The following is a 15,766-nucleotide window of genomic DNA, read 5'->3' on the forward strand; positions in this document are numbered from 1 at the left end:
AAAATCCAACAGCCCCGAGACTACCATACTGGGAAGTACACATGCAGATGCTACAGTTGATCATCCCAGCTGATCCCAACCTTCCAGCTGTCTCCTTCAAGCCAAGGTAAATGAGCCATTTTGAACTTTCGCAACCAATCCAGTCACCAGCTGAACACCATGGACCTCTGTCCATGAGTAGTTTGAAACAATAGCCATTGTATTACATCTCATGTTTTTATTGGTAGCAATTTGGATAAGTTTTGGCAGGGTGATTCTTCAGAATAAACATGAGATGTAATAAAATGGCTATTGTTTCAAACTACTAATTTTGGGGCTGTCATATACAACTAAAAACTGGAACAATCTCTTTGGCCACAGTGACTGATTCAGAAATAGGCTTGTGACCTAAGCCAACCAATAATTTTCAGTTCCAGGATTTTTTCTAATGATATTGGGAAAAAAGAGTTTTTAGTTTTTTGTTTTTTTTTTCATTGCTGGGTAGTACCCTGGTGTGATATAAAACTAGGCCTGTTGGTAGCATTTTTATTACTACTGAGGCACAGCTTGTTTGAGATGGAACCCAATGTAGAAGAAAACAGAATAGAAAGATGGAGAGAGTGGTCATGATGTCCAAAGTCAGCTATTTCCTTGGCCTTATATTTCATGACCAGAAAACTTTTCGTTTAAATCAGTTGAATGATGTTTTTTGCCCCTGAAAGCGTTTAAATCAAGAAAAGCCTGACTGGGGGAGAAAAGTAGAATGAGAAGTAAATGGTTGCAAACAATGAAATGAAAGCTTTCTACACATATGTATTTATATACCTATGCATATTTGTAATTCACGTCAAAGTCACTGTTTCAAAGTTGGAGGTATGCAAAAAGAACAAGATAAACTTAAGGACCACATTTAACAATATTTTGCCATATCTGTATAGAAGGGCTCTCAGTTCAAAGGTCATTTTAATCTTTTCAAATATACTTCTGCAACTGACTGATGTTTATGTCCCCACAGAATTCATACGTTGAATTCCTAACCTTCAGAGTGATAGTGTTAGCAGGTGGGCCTTTTGACATAAGGATGGATTCCTCACAAATGGGATTAGCGCTGTTATAAAAGAGATCCCAGAGAGATTCCTCACCCCTTTTGCCATGTGAAGTTAGAGAAGACAGCCGTCTGTGGGGAAGTGGCCCTCACCAGACACTGAATCTCCTAAGCACCTTGATCTGTAACTTTCCAGCTTCTACAACTGTGAGAAATAGACATTGTTTATAAGCCACCCCATTTGGTATTTTGTTATAGTAACCTGAAAAACTAAGACAATTCCTAAACAGAAAGAAAAACTGTATAGTTTGTTCAAAAGCTACTTGGGAAAAAATAAATAAGCAGAATAGTATGGTAGTCAAAACTATCAGCTAATGTCTCAGTGGGCAAGTTACTCTGATGACCTGAGTTTTACTTTCTTTACCTTTAAAATGGAAATAATGCCTGTCCTGCTTCATAGTCTTTTTTGTTTTTTAAATTAAATGAGTTAGTGTTTCTTGAGGCAATAGGAAATAGCCAAGTAAAACCATGTTAGGGCTCGCAGTTTGGAGGGACTTATTTGGATGCATCAGGCTTTATGAAATAGGCGGTGGTCTACATCCACAGAAAAGATACGGACGTGACTTCTGAGGTCGAGGCTAAAAAAGCTAACACTATTACTGTCAAATAAGATAACTACTGGCCATACGCAGATATTTAAATTTAAATTAATTAAAACTAAATAAAATTAAAGTTCCTTCTCAGTCATATCAGCTACATTTCAAGTGCAAAACAGCCACATATGGCTAGTGGCAACCATACTGAATGGTATAGAATGGAATATTTCCATCTCTATAGAAAGTACTATTGCACAGCAGTGATCTGGTGTACCAGATCATTCTATCTGCATGGCATCTGTTGGCCATCACTTGGCACAAACCCACTACTCCTTCACTCCCACCACTCCGAAAAGAGTCAGAAGATCTGACTTTCACTTCCTTTCATGTCTTATGTTCACCAGTCTGGAGGCACCTGTGGATGAAAAGTGGAATGGAATCATAAAAAAAACCTGGGCATTGATACCATGTTTGCCATCGATATTGGTGAGAACTCCAGATAATCACATCATGTTACTGAGCCTCAGATTCTCATCTGTAAAGTGAGTCTGCCACACACAACGTGGGCCTCCATCCATGACATGCGGAACCACCCACTTTGCACAGTTGTTGAAATTGCCTGAGAGAACACTGGTGCTTTGAAAAATGTACAAAGGTGGAGATGGACAAAGTTCTCCAAAAGTGAATTTTTTTCTAAAGAGGAATTTATCAACGTTTAAATTAATACTTCACGTAACAACATAATCAAGATCATGAGTTCTGACACTGGAAGAAACAGTTTTTTTTTGTTTACTTAACTCTTACTTTTAGTCACTTACTAGTTAGAAGTTCCTGGACATAAACAAACAAACAAACAAACAAACAAAACCACCCAGAACTCTTTTAACCTCTTTTCTCATAAAATGAAGGAATAAAACCCACCTAATAGCAATGTTGTACTGATTAAATAAGATAACGTGCTCTAATATTGTATCTGGAGCACAGAATAAACCAAAAATTATTAGCTAATTCTCCTGGCCCTGGACCTTCCACAGGCCATTGCATGAACTTCAATCAGTACATATGCAAGATGGTAACAGAAGTGTATCTGTACTTTTTGTGGCAGGTAGAGAAAATTGCAGACAGCTAATAATACCAGCATCCAATTTTTCTAAAAAGTACATTATTTTAAAAGGCTCATTGTTCTTTGTGTTGAAAAAATAGTCACTACTTTTAAGTTAATGCATACTATCTTTTTAGAGTAATATTTTGGAAGCATCTCAGTTCTATATTGTGGGAAACAAATATAAAAGTCCACTAAATGGTGAAAGACCCAGATTGAACTTAGTAAGTAAATCGATGAGTCTAGTTTTTGATAAACTCCTCTGTGCATCACGTGAAGCACTCAAGCAAGTGAAGTGGTTAAGAACTTCAGCTCTGGAGTCAGTGAGATCTAGGTTTAAGGGAACTTGATCAAGTGATTTAACTTCTGTAAACTTTGGTACCCTTTTTATTAGATAGGGATAATCATAATTTTCTTACCTCATAGGGTTGTTGAGGTAATGATATGTGAAATGAGTTAATGTAGAAAGACCTCAGAAGAGGACTTGTCATATGTAAGTGCTATCTATGTTATTGGTGATAGAATGTGGAACAATTCCAGGCATGCAACAAGTGTTTAATTAAATATTGTGTATTACTTATATTTATCTACTATAATTTTAAAATAACATGTTTGATTTTAGTTTGAATAAGTAAATGATGTTGACAGTTGTTATAAAGAGATTTACAATCAGGAAATTAAGTTTATCTGTGGTAACTAAGACTACCAGGAAAACGTTCAACTATCATAAGCCTGGTGACTATTAATCTATATTTAATTATATTATGTTAAAATTTTAAAATACTTTTCAACCAAATTGCTTTTAATATGCAGTTATTTAAAGTAAGATATACCTTAGAATCATTTTAAGACATGTAAACCTCATGGTATTTACCCAGTTCACACCAGATTGTCTCAATTCAATATAGTTTAGGTTTTTATCATTTTGATGTAAGAAAAATAGTTATCTTCTCCAGTGTATTTCTAACCAAGATCTAGAGGAAATAAGTTATTTCAACTTGTCTGCTAGTAGAAATATATGATTAGAAATTTACTGAAGCTATGAAAATAATTAAGTTAATAACATTTATGACAACTACATCTACTAATAGTATTATTTGTACATTTGTTTTCATACCTATTACTTCATGTTTAAATTCATCACACCAAGGCTGAGCCTTATTTCCATATTTATTGCTACCCAGATATTTATACTATGTGTTTGTTTAAAAAACAGCATGGGTGTAATCTTGAAAGGGCAAAGCAAATAAAATATGATTGCAAAAGTTCTAATGAGTTTTTTCCCCTTTCAGGGACAAGAAAATAGCTATCGCAGTTGAGAGGAGCATTTGCATTTGAGTCTTCTTAATATATACCTGGAAAATCAATACAATAGATATCTGACCTCCTTCCTGTGCTTTTGAATAAGCAAGAACAGACAGAAACCAAAAGGTGTAAGATCTTTAGGAATGTAATGAACTGGTTGATATCAGAGGACACATTTCTAACTTACATTTACCCGGTAGCCAGAGAAGAAAATTAACTTGCCTGTGTTTTCCTGTTACATTTTTTTGCAGAACCCAATAAACCTGTCACCTTCTTGCATTTTTATTTTTGTCTTATTCATTTTACCCTTTACTATGCAAAATGATACAGTGGGAAGAAATCGAATAGGGAGTCAAAATTCTCCAGTGCACATCTGCCCTCTGTTGTTAATTAGCTGTGTCACCTGTTTGACTCGCTCAACTTTTTAGAGTCTCAGTTTATCCCAAAACGTATGTAAATTCTAAGTTTTAGATGCAATATAACCTATTTAGCAATATTGTGTGGACAGTTGGCTACATGGGCAGCCAAGGCTTACAACACAGGCTTTTGCCTGAAACATGCAACTGGGAAATGTGATACTGTACCCAGTCAACCATGCACAGTGGCTCCCTGGTTTAACAGGGATGCAGGCTACTCTTCAGGAGATGGGAGAGTTAATATTGTACTTCCTGTACTTCAAGATGGTATGATTGGGCCTGAATCCTCACCTCTGAAATGTCCACTTTCTGTCCTTTAAGCAATGGACATACGATGATGGCCAAGGCACTGTCCATTCCCTTCCCTTGAGCTGCTCTAATGGGGAGACAGTCAAGTTAACAGGCAATTATGGTTGAATATAATATGTTCTATTGCAAAGACAGCAATGGATACTAAGGTAGCAGAGGTGAGGGGTAACGGACTCTGCCTAGGAGACTGATTAAGGAAGTTTTATATTAGTGGACAGCGATGCAAAGCAGGACGGGAAAGAGCACTGCAGGCAGAGGGATGAGACTTTGCAAATGCCTGAAACCAAGAGGAAGCATGGAGCAAGGAGATGGGGACAGACCATTAAGGATCTGATAAACCATCATAATGGCATTGAACTTTATCCTGAGACAATGGGGACTCAAAGTTGGGAAGTTACATATAACATGAGTCTTTCTTAGCTTGAGTCCAGGAGGGCATAAACTAGTTGTAATAGCCCACTCTGGAGCCAGTTGCCTCAGCAAAATGGGTCCAGTTCCCTTCAGCCCCTTTTCATTCTGCCTTTCAGGAACCTATCTCCCTGTGGGGCATTTCCCATCCTCTGTTCCCTGGCAATGTCTGTTCTGGGGACTTTCCTTTGCCCTTCTGGTGTAATTCTCTCCAAACAGAGAAATTTCTGATATCTGAAAAGGATCAAACTAATAAATTACCTTTCCTTAGCTGGTAATGGCTGGTAATGAGAGGATATGTTACCCTTTCAAGAGGCTTTGGGTTTTAAAAACAGTTGGGATTATAACCGTGATTTTTAAAAAAGTCTTTTATTTGTTTCATGGCTTCTACTAGTTCTTGCCCATAAGCATATCTATTTTCACATTGATTTACATGAAAATTCAGATAGTATTTTGAATCTTTTTTGTTGTTGTTCCTATAAAATTAAGAATTCGTTTTGTCTTGATAATGGCCTAACCTAGTGGAAGAGTGGAATTTTGCATTTCAGGAGACAGGTGTGCAAAGGAGATAGACACAGATAAGACCATGAGGGAAATCTTGTCAGTGTCCTTCAATGAACTCCACAGCTGTTTTTTTCTCTACCTTGACACAGGGTAGGATGGACATGAAATGAACTCCAATGAGGCCACACGTGCTGATGACATTTCATTAATTAACTTGATATATTCTTTCTTTTCCCATGGGATCAGCCCACACAGAATTTCCCCATGCAACTTTGGTAATTTGTGACAATCAATAATACATATAAAGTACCTAACACTGTGCCTGACACTTACCAAGTGCTCAATGAATATTAATTTTCCTTCCTTATACATAGAGATTGACAATGGTGCATCAACACTTGGAGGCCGATGTGACAGCAATTACCAAGTTGGGCTCTTGGGTTAGACCAGAATTTGACTCTTGGCCTCATTGCTGTTTCTCAAACACACTGATACCGTGATGCTATCTTTGGGCCTCTGCTCTTCTTCCTTCTGTTGTCTCAATTCTCTTCCCTCATGAATTTACTTGGCCAACCTTCTCTTCTTCTTCTAGTGATCATTGAACTCTTACTTGCCCAATGAACTCTATCTATACCACTTTGTTTAATGTTGTTACTTGCCTCTACTTCTTCCAACACTATGAATCTACCTTAATCTACTATTTTTTCATGCACCTATAATTTCCTGATTTTGTATATATTATATCTACTGGTGTTATTTTTGTCTGATTTCCCCCATAAGAATGTAAGTTTCTCAAGGATGAAGATCTTTTCCTGCCTTATTTATGCATGCATCTCAGATAGCTAGGATTGTTTTTAGCACAGAGAAGGAGCCAAAAATCTTTGTTGAATGAGTTAATGGTTACTTCATGAGTTGTGTGATCACTGGAAAGATGCCTGACCTTCCTAAACATCTAGAAAGTAGGAAAACTAACAGTATCCACAACATAGAGTTGCTATGAAGAATAAATAAGGTAACGAAGAGTTTGACACCCAGCAAAAGTTCAATAACTGTTGTAAAAGTTTTAAGGCAAACCTAAGGTGTCTTTCTGAACACTAAGATTTTTTTCAGGTAGTTATGGACTGCATGTTTATGTCCCCTTGAATTTCACATGTCAAAGCCCTAATCACCAATGTGGCAGCATTTGGAGTAAGCAAGTAATTAAGGGTAAATAAAAGATCACATGGGTGGGGCTCTGATCTGACAGGATAAGTGTCCTTATAAGAAAACACACCAGAAAGCTCTACCTCCACCTTACTGCATACACCAAGGAAAGGCCATGTGAAGCCACAGTGAGAAGACAGACATCTGCAAGCCAAGAAGAGAGCCCTCATCAGAAATGGAATGGGCTGGAATCTTAACTTGGACTTCTAACCTCCAGAACTGTGACAAAATAATTTCTGTGTTTAAGCTGCCCAGTCTATGGTTATTTTGTTATGGCAGCATGGTCTGGCAAATACACATGTGTTTAGATTTTTTGGTATATCTTGCAAAGGAGAAGTGCCATCCAAATAAATACTACTTTGTAATAACGTGACATCATGTTTCTTGTGAGGTCAAAACACTTTCTCATTACTTAGGTTATATTCCACCACCATCATCCCAAACACAATGGGGTTGTGCGTTTTTTCTTTTTTATCTTCATTGCCATTTTGCACGTGGAGAAATGGGTGTGGGTTGGATAGGAGGTGTACCTAAAATCATACAGTGAGATATGCTAAGAATCTAAGATGTCTTTATCACACTGCGATGCTTCCCAAGACAAAGTCTTATTGAAAATATGACAAGTTTAGAGTCTAAAAATCTTGTGAGCTCTATAATCATTTAATAGAATAATACCTATTTCCTCATTGCAAACACAGCTTAAGTATAGGTACAGGGTACTTTAAAGGGGAGAAGGGGTAAAGAATTCTAGCCCCCAGTTTTAATCAACTGTTTTTGCCCTGATCTGACAACCTGGTAATCATGTTATATAATTTAAGAAACATATTTTAATATAACCTTTTAAAATTTTTGTCTCAGTAGTAGGGATCTCTTTCCCAATCCTGTCTCATCATGGTTCTCCAGTAGCCTATGTTTTCTATTTGCTTTTGAGCAGATAATTTCATCTTTAGTTTAGTTTTGGGGCCCAGTGGTGGCTGTATGGTAAGATAAGTTAATTGGCTATCCAAGGGCTGGCCAACAGGCTTTAATTCAAGTTCTAATCCAGCCATTGCTAGTGGCTGCCTAAGGCACGGTGTTTAAAGTTCTGAAGCTGTGTCTAGACTTCACAAGCAAGAGTACTGTGAGTACTGTGATTGATTATCAATGTCTGCCCTGGTGAGAAGGACAGAACAGCAGCAGGAAAGCTATGAATTTGTTATGCATGGCCCAGAACTTGAAATATTGAAGACCCTTCCTGCATCACAGGCCTTGCATGAGGCCATAATAAACACCATTCCAGCCCAGAAAAATAATGTAGAATATTCTATTACCATAGAATTCATATTTCTGATTCATTTGCACTGCAGCTGCCTTTGAGAATAATTTAAATGAAATGAAAGGGTATATTTTAGTCATTTTGAAAAGGAGGACATTTTGGGGAACATTTCATCTGACAAATTTGTTGAAATGGTCATTGTTGGGTACTAAGTAGAGCAACCAGAAAAAAATGCCTTCTATGAAAAATGTTACAATATATTTAACATTTTCTCAATGCTATATCAGTTATTTCACCTTGAGTTATGAGGCTTCAATGACTAATATTTCGACCAATCAGACCATAACAAATGCATACCAGTGGAACACAGCGTTGTTCTGATTATGCCCACACAGTGTTTCCACCAGCTTTCAGATCCTGGTAACAAACCTGGAGTGTAAACTGATAAAGTATGTTTGCTCTGTGTGTGCGTGTGTGTGTGAGAACACACCCTAAGGTGACCCCTAATGATTTATATCCCCTTGGGTCATCTCTGCTTGAGTGTGGGCAGGACCTGTGAGTCAGTTTTAAGAAATAGAATGCAGCACTGGTGATGGGAATGCCACTCTGTTCACAATAGCAAAGACTTGAAACCAACCCAAATATCCATCAATGATGGACTGGATTAAGAAAATGTGGCACATATACACTATAGAATATTATGCAGCCATAAAAAAGGATGAGTTAATGTCCTTTGCAGGAACATGGATGAAGCTGGAAACCATCATTCTCAGCTAACTAACACAAGAACAGAAAACCAAACACCGCAGGTTCTCACTCATAAGTGGGAGTTGAACAATGAGAACACATGGACACAGAGTGGGGAACATCATGCACTGGGGCCTGTTGGGAGGTGGGGAGGTAGGGGAGGGAGAACATTAGGAGAAATATCTAATGTATTTGATGTAGATGATGGGTTGATGGGTGCAGCAAACCACCATGGCACGTCTATACCTATGTAACAAATCTGCATGTTCTGTACAAGTATCCCAGAACTTAAAATATAATAATAATTAAAAAAAAGAAATAGAATGTGGCACTGGTGATGGGAATACCACTCCCACGATAATGTTTTATTGTATAAGACTCCTTCTTGGTAGACTAAAGAGATTCTCTTTTTGGCCTTGAAGAAGCAAACCACCATGTTGCAATCTGCCTGTGGGAGGGGTCCAGTGGCAGGGAATTGCAAGTAGCTTCAAGGACCTTGAGCAGGCTCCCTCTGGCAGCCAGGAATAAGCTGGGTCCCCAGTCATACATCTGCAAGGAAATAATTTCTGCCAACAGCCTGAAGGAGCTTGGAAATGGAATCTTCCATAGTTAAGCCTCCAGATGAGAACACAGCCCAGTCAGCACTGATTGCACCCTGGTAAGACACTGAGAGGAGGACTCAGCTAGGGCATTCTTGAACACACAAACATTTTCAGTTACTAATGTGGGTTGTTTTAAGTGCTAGATTTGTGTAATTTTCCTTGCAGAAATAGAAAAGTAATATAAAGTGACAGAGATGAATTTAAAATGTGACCCTTAAACTTGCATAATGTGATTATAAGGTTACAACCATGTTCAGAATGTCAATGAGCATGAGAGAAACTGTTAAATGAGAAAAGCTAAAGACTTCAGAAGAATACAGCTTGCATCATGTGACTATTCCCAGTACAGTAGTAACTTTTTGTGTTTGGTGGAACACTTGAAAAGTGTAAAATGTTTCTCTCTCCACAGTTACTTATTATTATCCACTTGGTTATCCTCCAAAACCTTGTCCCTGTTTGAGTAGAACCATTTACTGTCCTGGCTGCAGTTTTACATACTCAGGAGGTAGCTCTTGCACGTTTCAGCAAACATGCTTTGATCTTTGGTGTCTGCTTAATAGGCTGCCATACTTCTCACCCCCTACTCCCAACAAGACACACTCTGTTCTTACCATTCCACATGCTCACAAATGTTACAATCTGACAAACTTTTCTTATAAACTTGTTTTTGAGTAGATACCCTCCTCACTTTTAGCAGGAATAACTTGCATTCTTGATCACACTTTGATCCCTTTGAAAGGGTCATGGTATACCTGTGTATCATAGCACAGGTTGACACCTGGCCCCACTGCTTCTGAAGAGACTTTTACTTTTACTGACCATTGATATTTTTGTTGCTGCAGATCGGGAACATTTTAAAGCTCATTAGCTTAACTGTTAAGAAGTTGGATGGTAAATCTGTGGTGAGGGGATAAGAAAAAGATGAGGTACGATTTTGATTTGGTAAAGGATTCCTTTTCTATATTAAGGGGCTGAGTCAGATATGAGGACACTTGATACACAGTGACATGACAGGGATAGCTGCAGATCTCTTATGCTTGTGCGACTGTGTGCCTGTGTGGACTAGGTGAAACTAATCGAATCAATTTAAAGCCCCAGTGACAGACAATGCAGGAAAAATGTGGCTGTCATGCTTGGATCCTGGTATCAGCCCTAGTTAAGATGCTCCAGGAATGCATGCCAGAGTCTAGGGAGACCCCTCATGGTGCAGTGGCAGGCAAATGCATACTGCTTACTCTGGGAACAATTTGTGCTTGGAGCAATTCATGTTAGGATGGCAGCTAAGGGGCCCTGCTGGCTTTCAACACGAAAGTCTAGCAAGCAGTTTCTCTGTGGCTCAACTCGGAGAGCAGGGCAAGAGGGGTTAGGTTTTATGGGAAAGAAATATCCTTATGGAATAATGTTTACAACAGACTAATGGAACATACAAACTCCAAGTCTGGAAATATTTACCCTTTGCTTTATATTTGGTTATACATAAGACACTAAAATGTGGTTATTAACCTTTTTCTTGTCCCTTCACCACAAAATTATGGTTTAAAAATATATAATCCTCCAAAAAAGCAGTCAATCAGGTGTGCACTAAAATCCAATTTGTGAACATTGGATTAATTATTTCTGTGGTTCCCAAGTTTATCCAAATTATATGATTATGATAATATAATGATGATGATGATCAAGGTAATTGTCATTATAATTATCATCATCTTTTTACTTAATCATTCTCTTAGCATTAAGCATTTTGTTCAAATATAAAAATAAATCTATGAATGCTGTTCCATTAACTCTCTTTCGAAAATATTATTAGAAAATGCTGCCCTTTCCTGGAGAAATGGAGAACTTAATAGGTTTTCATCAGAAAGGCCTCCCTGCTAGGAACGATTTTTCAAAAAACAATTCGGTAAAATTCACATAACTAAAACCCATGACTACAAGCATTTTGAAGTGTACAAATCAGTGGCTTTGAGTGTATTCACAATGTCAAATCATTGCCACAAGTTAATTCCAGAACATTTTTAGGATACCAAAAGGAAACCCTCTTCCAATTAAGCATCATCATTCTCCTCTCTTCAGCCCCTAGTGACCTCTAGTTTACTTTCTATCTCTATGGATTTACCTATTCTGGACATTTCATATTAGTGGAATCATACACTATGTGGTCATTTGCACCTGGCTTCATTCACATAGCAGGTTTTTCAAGTTCATTCATTTTAGTGCAGGCTACATATCCCTTATTTGAAATGCTTGTGACCAGAAGTGTTACAGATTTCAAGTTTTTTGGGTTTTGTAATACTTGCACATACATAATGAGATACTGTGAGGATGGGACCTAAATCCAAACACAAAATTTATGCATGTTTTATGTGCAACTTATACACAGCCTGAGGTAATTTTATTTTTCCCTTGGGGACCCTGAATAAACTATGTGTGTTTTTCATCTGCATTTTGACTCACTTGACCTGTCACTTGAGATCAAGTATGGAACTTTCCACTTGTGCTGTCATGCTGGCACTCAAAACATTTCAAACTTCAGAGCAGGTCGGATTATGGATTTTTGGATTAGGGATATTTGGGCTATACCTCATTCCTTTTTACAGCTGAATAATATTCCCTTGTATGGATATATCACATTTGTTTATCTATTCACCCACTGATGGACATTTGGGGTCTTTCCACCCTTTGGGTATTATGAATAGTGCTGCTGTGAACATTTGTGTAACAGTGTTGGTCTGAATACATGTCTTCAATACTTTAGAATCTTACAATAAATGCTTGGTTTTGTGTCTTTTGTTGGGGAAAACTTCAGACCTGGCCAAACTGTTTTAAATGATGCCATAGCTCTTTGCACACTGTGTTTCGGAGTATTAAGAAGGAGCTGTTTCACTTGGGAGGGTGAAGGTGAATGTGGCAGATCAAAGTACATGGCACTGGGGAGAATCAGGGCAGGAGAGGCAAGCAGAAAAAATAACCTGGGTCCTCTCTGAAATAACTCGAGTTTCTCATAATCTGCTATATTGATAGTAATGACATGGTGTCTATTGTCTGTGATTACTGTGACTGTCTACACTCATCTATGTTTCCAGAAACATAATCAGTTTCTACCCAGTTAGTCAATCTTTAGTAATCCATCAGTGGTCTGAAACAATTAGGATATTAATGCCCCAAATAGCATATTTGGGCATGGTAGCTGAAGTTTCATAAACAACTATTTTGTGTTTGGTGAAAGTTTTTTTTTTTTTTTTTTTTTTTTTTCTGTGTGTTCTAAAGCAGAAGAAGGCTCAAATTTATTTTTCCTAGCAAGCAATAAAAACAGTAATTATAAACCTTATCTGTAAAATATAATTAATAATAGGGTTGCTATGAAGATTAAGTAACTTAATATGTTTAAATTGCTTAGAATGATGCCCTTGCTATGAAGCAACCATTATATCATGATTATTACTCATTTAATATAAGAGAGCAAAAGTAGTGTTGTAAAAAGTAAATCAAACTACGTTCTCCACTTGCTTAAAGTCCTTTAAGGTTTTCTCACTTTGCCAAATCAGTAAAGAATTTCCATGTACTAAGACCCAGCCTGAATAATTGGGTTTCTAACCTCCCAAATAGTTTTGGATTATTTTTCTTCTAGCTTACTTTGATTTTCTTTGCTGGAGGAGATCAAGATTTTCCTGCCACAGGGCCTCAGCACCTACTTTTCCTATGCATGTCCACGCTACACATATCTACGCTGTATCCAAACTACACTTCTGTTGGCTGGTTGCTTCTCCTCTTATGGGACATGGCTCCAATATCACTTTCTCCTAGATACTTTCCTTGCTAAAAGAGATTCATTCCCCCATTACAAATTTCTATTTCTTCTTTTGGCTATGGTCAAATAATAGCCTAATTATAACTGACAGTTTGTAAATTATCCACTGACTACAGTTTTGTCTATCCTTCTAACTCTCTGCAAATCACCTGCCTACTCTAATCACTCTTGTAGTTCCTGTATTTAGCACAGTGTTTAGATATTCATGGTATATATTGATTAAATGTTTGGTAAACAACATAATTTCCAAATAGTTTTCATTTCCATTTCTGGAAAGGAGAGTTAAGTATTTTATAAGTATGATTATCTCATACACTCTCATGGTAGGCATTATCAATTATCTTATTTTAATAATATTTTCAAATTATTTATTTGTTCCTTTGCATATTTCATGGCTCTTTTTTCCTCAAAGGATTTGAGATGACAAATTCTATCAAGTCTTGGTTATGACCTGCATTCACTCAAGGCATATTTTGACTTTGCAGTATTCTTTTTATACAGTAATTCAATTTTAAATAGAGTCAGCAAAAGATGAGAGAATTAAGAGTAAAAGATCTAAGTTTGGAACTAGGTATTTATAGATTTTTAGTTCCCTAAACTATTTCCCCCCCTTCTTTTTTTTGTTTTTTTTTTTTGAGACAGGGTCTCGCTCAGTACTAGGCTGGAGTGCAGTGGCATGATTTCAGCTCACTGAAACCTCTTCCTCCTGGATTCAAGTGATTCTCGTGCCTCAGCCTCCCAAGTAGCTGGGACTACAGGTGCTTGCCACCATACCTACCTTTTTTTTTTTTTATTTTAAGTAGAGAGTGGATTTTACCATGTTGGCCAGGTTGGTCTTGAACTCCTGGCCTCAAGTGATCCACCCCCTCAGCCTCCCAAAGTGCTGGGATTACAGGTGTGAGCCACCATGCCCAACCCATTTCCCCCCTCTTTTGATAACTGAATCTCAATTTTCTTTGGAGAATCATCTGGTTTCTACTCTCTGTTCATGAGCTTCTGAAGTGGGGGTGTGCCTTCATCTTGATCAATCATAAATCATTATCTTCTGGTCACAGTGATTGCTTAGGGTAGAAATTGGCAACCTTTGTTTTTCCATAAAAGACCAGATAATAAATATTCCAGCCTTGTAGGTCGCATGCTCGTTGTCACTGCTACTCGATTCTGTCATGACACCACAAAAGCGGTGTAGACGATATATAACCAAATGGGTGTCACTATGTTACAATAAAACTTTATTAAAAGCTAGTAGTGGACCAGAATTAGTAGATTGTTGCTTGATGACTCCTAGTTTAGAGTACTGCTCCTCAAAGGTTGATTGTCTGTTTGTTATTGCTGGTCTGTAACAAGTACATAAATTAAGAAACTTTTATAATAATTGGGCAGGGCAACTTTATGTCTGAGAAGTCAAATAACAAATAATTTGGGCTTATACTTTATGTCATTTCATTTTATTTTCATGCTAATTCGTTTTTATTGTGTTTTACAAAAGTATTGGCCCATGACAGATTGGGTATTTTTTAAAAAGAGTTAAAAGGTCCTTTATGATGGAGAGTTTGAGAAGCGCTGGTGTAGAACACAACATGACTTAAGCCAAGCCCATTAACCCAAACCAAGCTGATCCCATGACTTACCTAAAGAGATACATTTCCTCCACTGGCACACAAACCCAGAAAAAATGTGAGTTTGGAGCTGTTTAGAGCCATGTCAAAGAGTCTAGGAGGGAAGCCAACATAGTAGACGGCACAACCAAAAGATGGGATGGAATGGGATGGAAACTGAGTACAGATGGCATCATTTGAGGTTATGCCTTAAGAAACCTGTAGTTTATTATTGTGTACTTGCAGTCTGCTTCCTTCATTAATAAGTTTTATCCCTGGATTTTACTTGGATATAAGACTACAATCCCTTCCTGCTTCTTAAAAAAAAAAAAGAGAAAAAAAGAAAAAGGAAAAGAGGAGAAAAAAATCCAGTTTGAATTGGGTTTTTTGTCACTTATAACCAAGAGAATCTTGACAGACATACATTTTCCTGCCCTTTGCTTCTAATAACTACCTGTGAGATACTAGAAAAATCACCTCCATTATTCATATGTTTATTTCCACTACTATGAAAATAATGGGGTTTCACCAAATAATACCTTAGTTCTACTAGAACTTTAAAATGTGTTTTTGGTGGGGTTCACTCACTGCACACTGGCTCACAGTCTGGCCCTCGCCCATAAGATAAATAAATACATAAAATAAAGTGTATTTTAGTTTACCTTTTCATGATTAAATTGAAGATATTTATGATCTACATTTAAAATGTGAATTCTGAAATTTTAGTTTGTAGCATGTCTTCTCAAAAAAAAAAAAAAAAGAAAGAAAGGAAGGAAGATGGAAAGAAAGAAGGAAAACAAGCAAGCAAGCTAGCTCCAAACAATAAACAAAAACAAAAAGCAAAAATACCCTCTCTACTGAGAATTCAAGGTTCCGCTCAGTCTGCCAT

At 37.3% G+C, this 15,766-nt stretch overlaps 1 protein-coding gene across 1 annotated transcript in view; it reads right to left on the reverse strand.

Moving 5' to 3' along the window:
* FAM19A1 (family with sequence similarity 19 member A1, C-C motif chemokine like) overlaps positions 1 to 15,766 on the reverse strand; it is a 560,264-nt gene that overhangs the window by 38,988 nt on the left and 505,510 nt on the right. The window lies entirely within an intron of this gene.

This window comes from Theropithecus gelada, chromosome 2 (assembly GCF_003255815.1).
Source record: "Theropithecus gelada isolate Dixy chromosome 2, Tgel_1.0, whole genome shotgun sequence".
Classification (NCBI taxonomy): domain Eukaryota; kingdom Metazoa; phylum Chordata; class Mammalia; order Primates; family Cercopithecidae; genus Theropithecus; species Theropithecus gelada.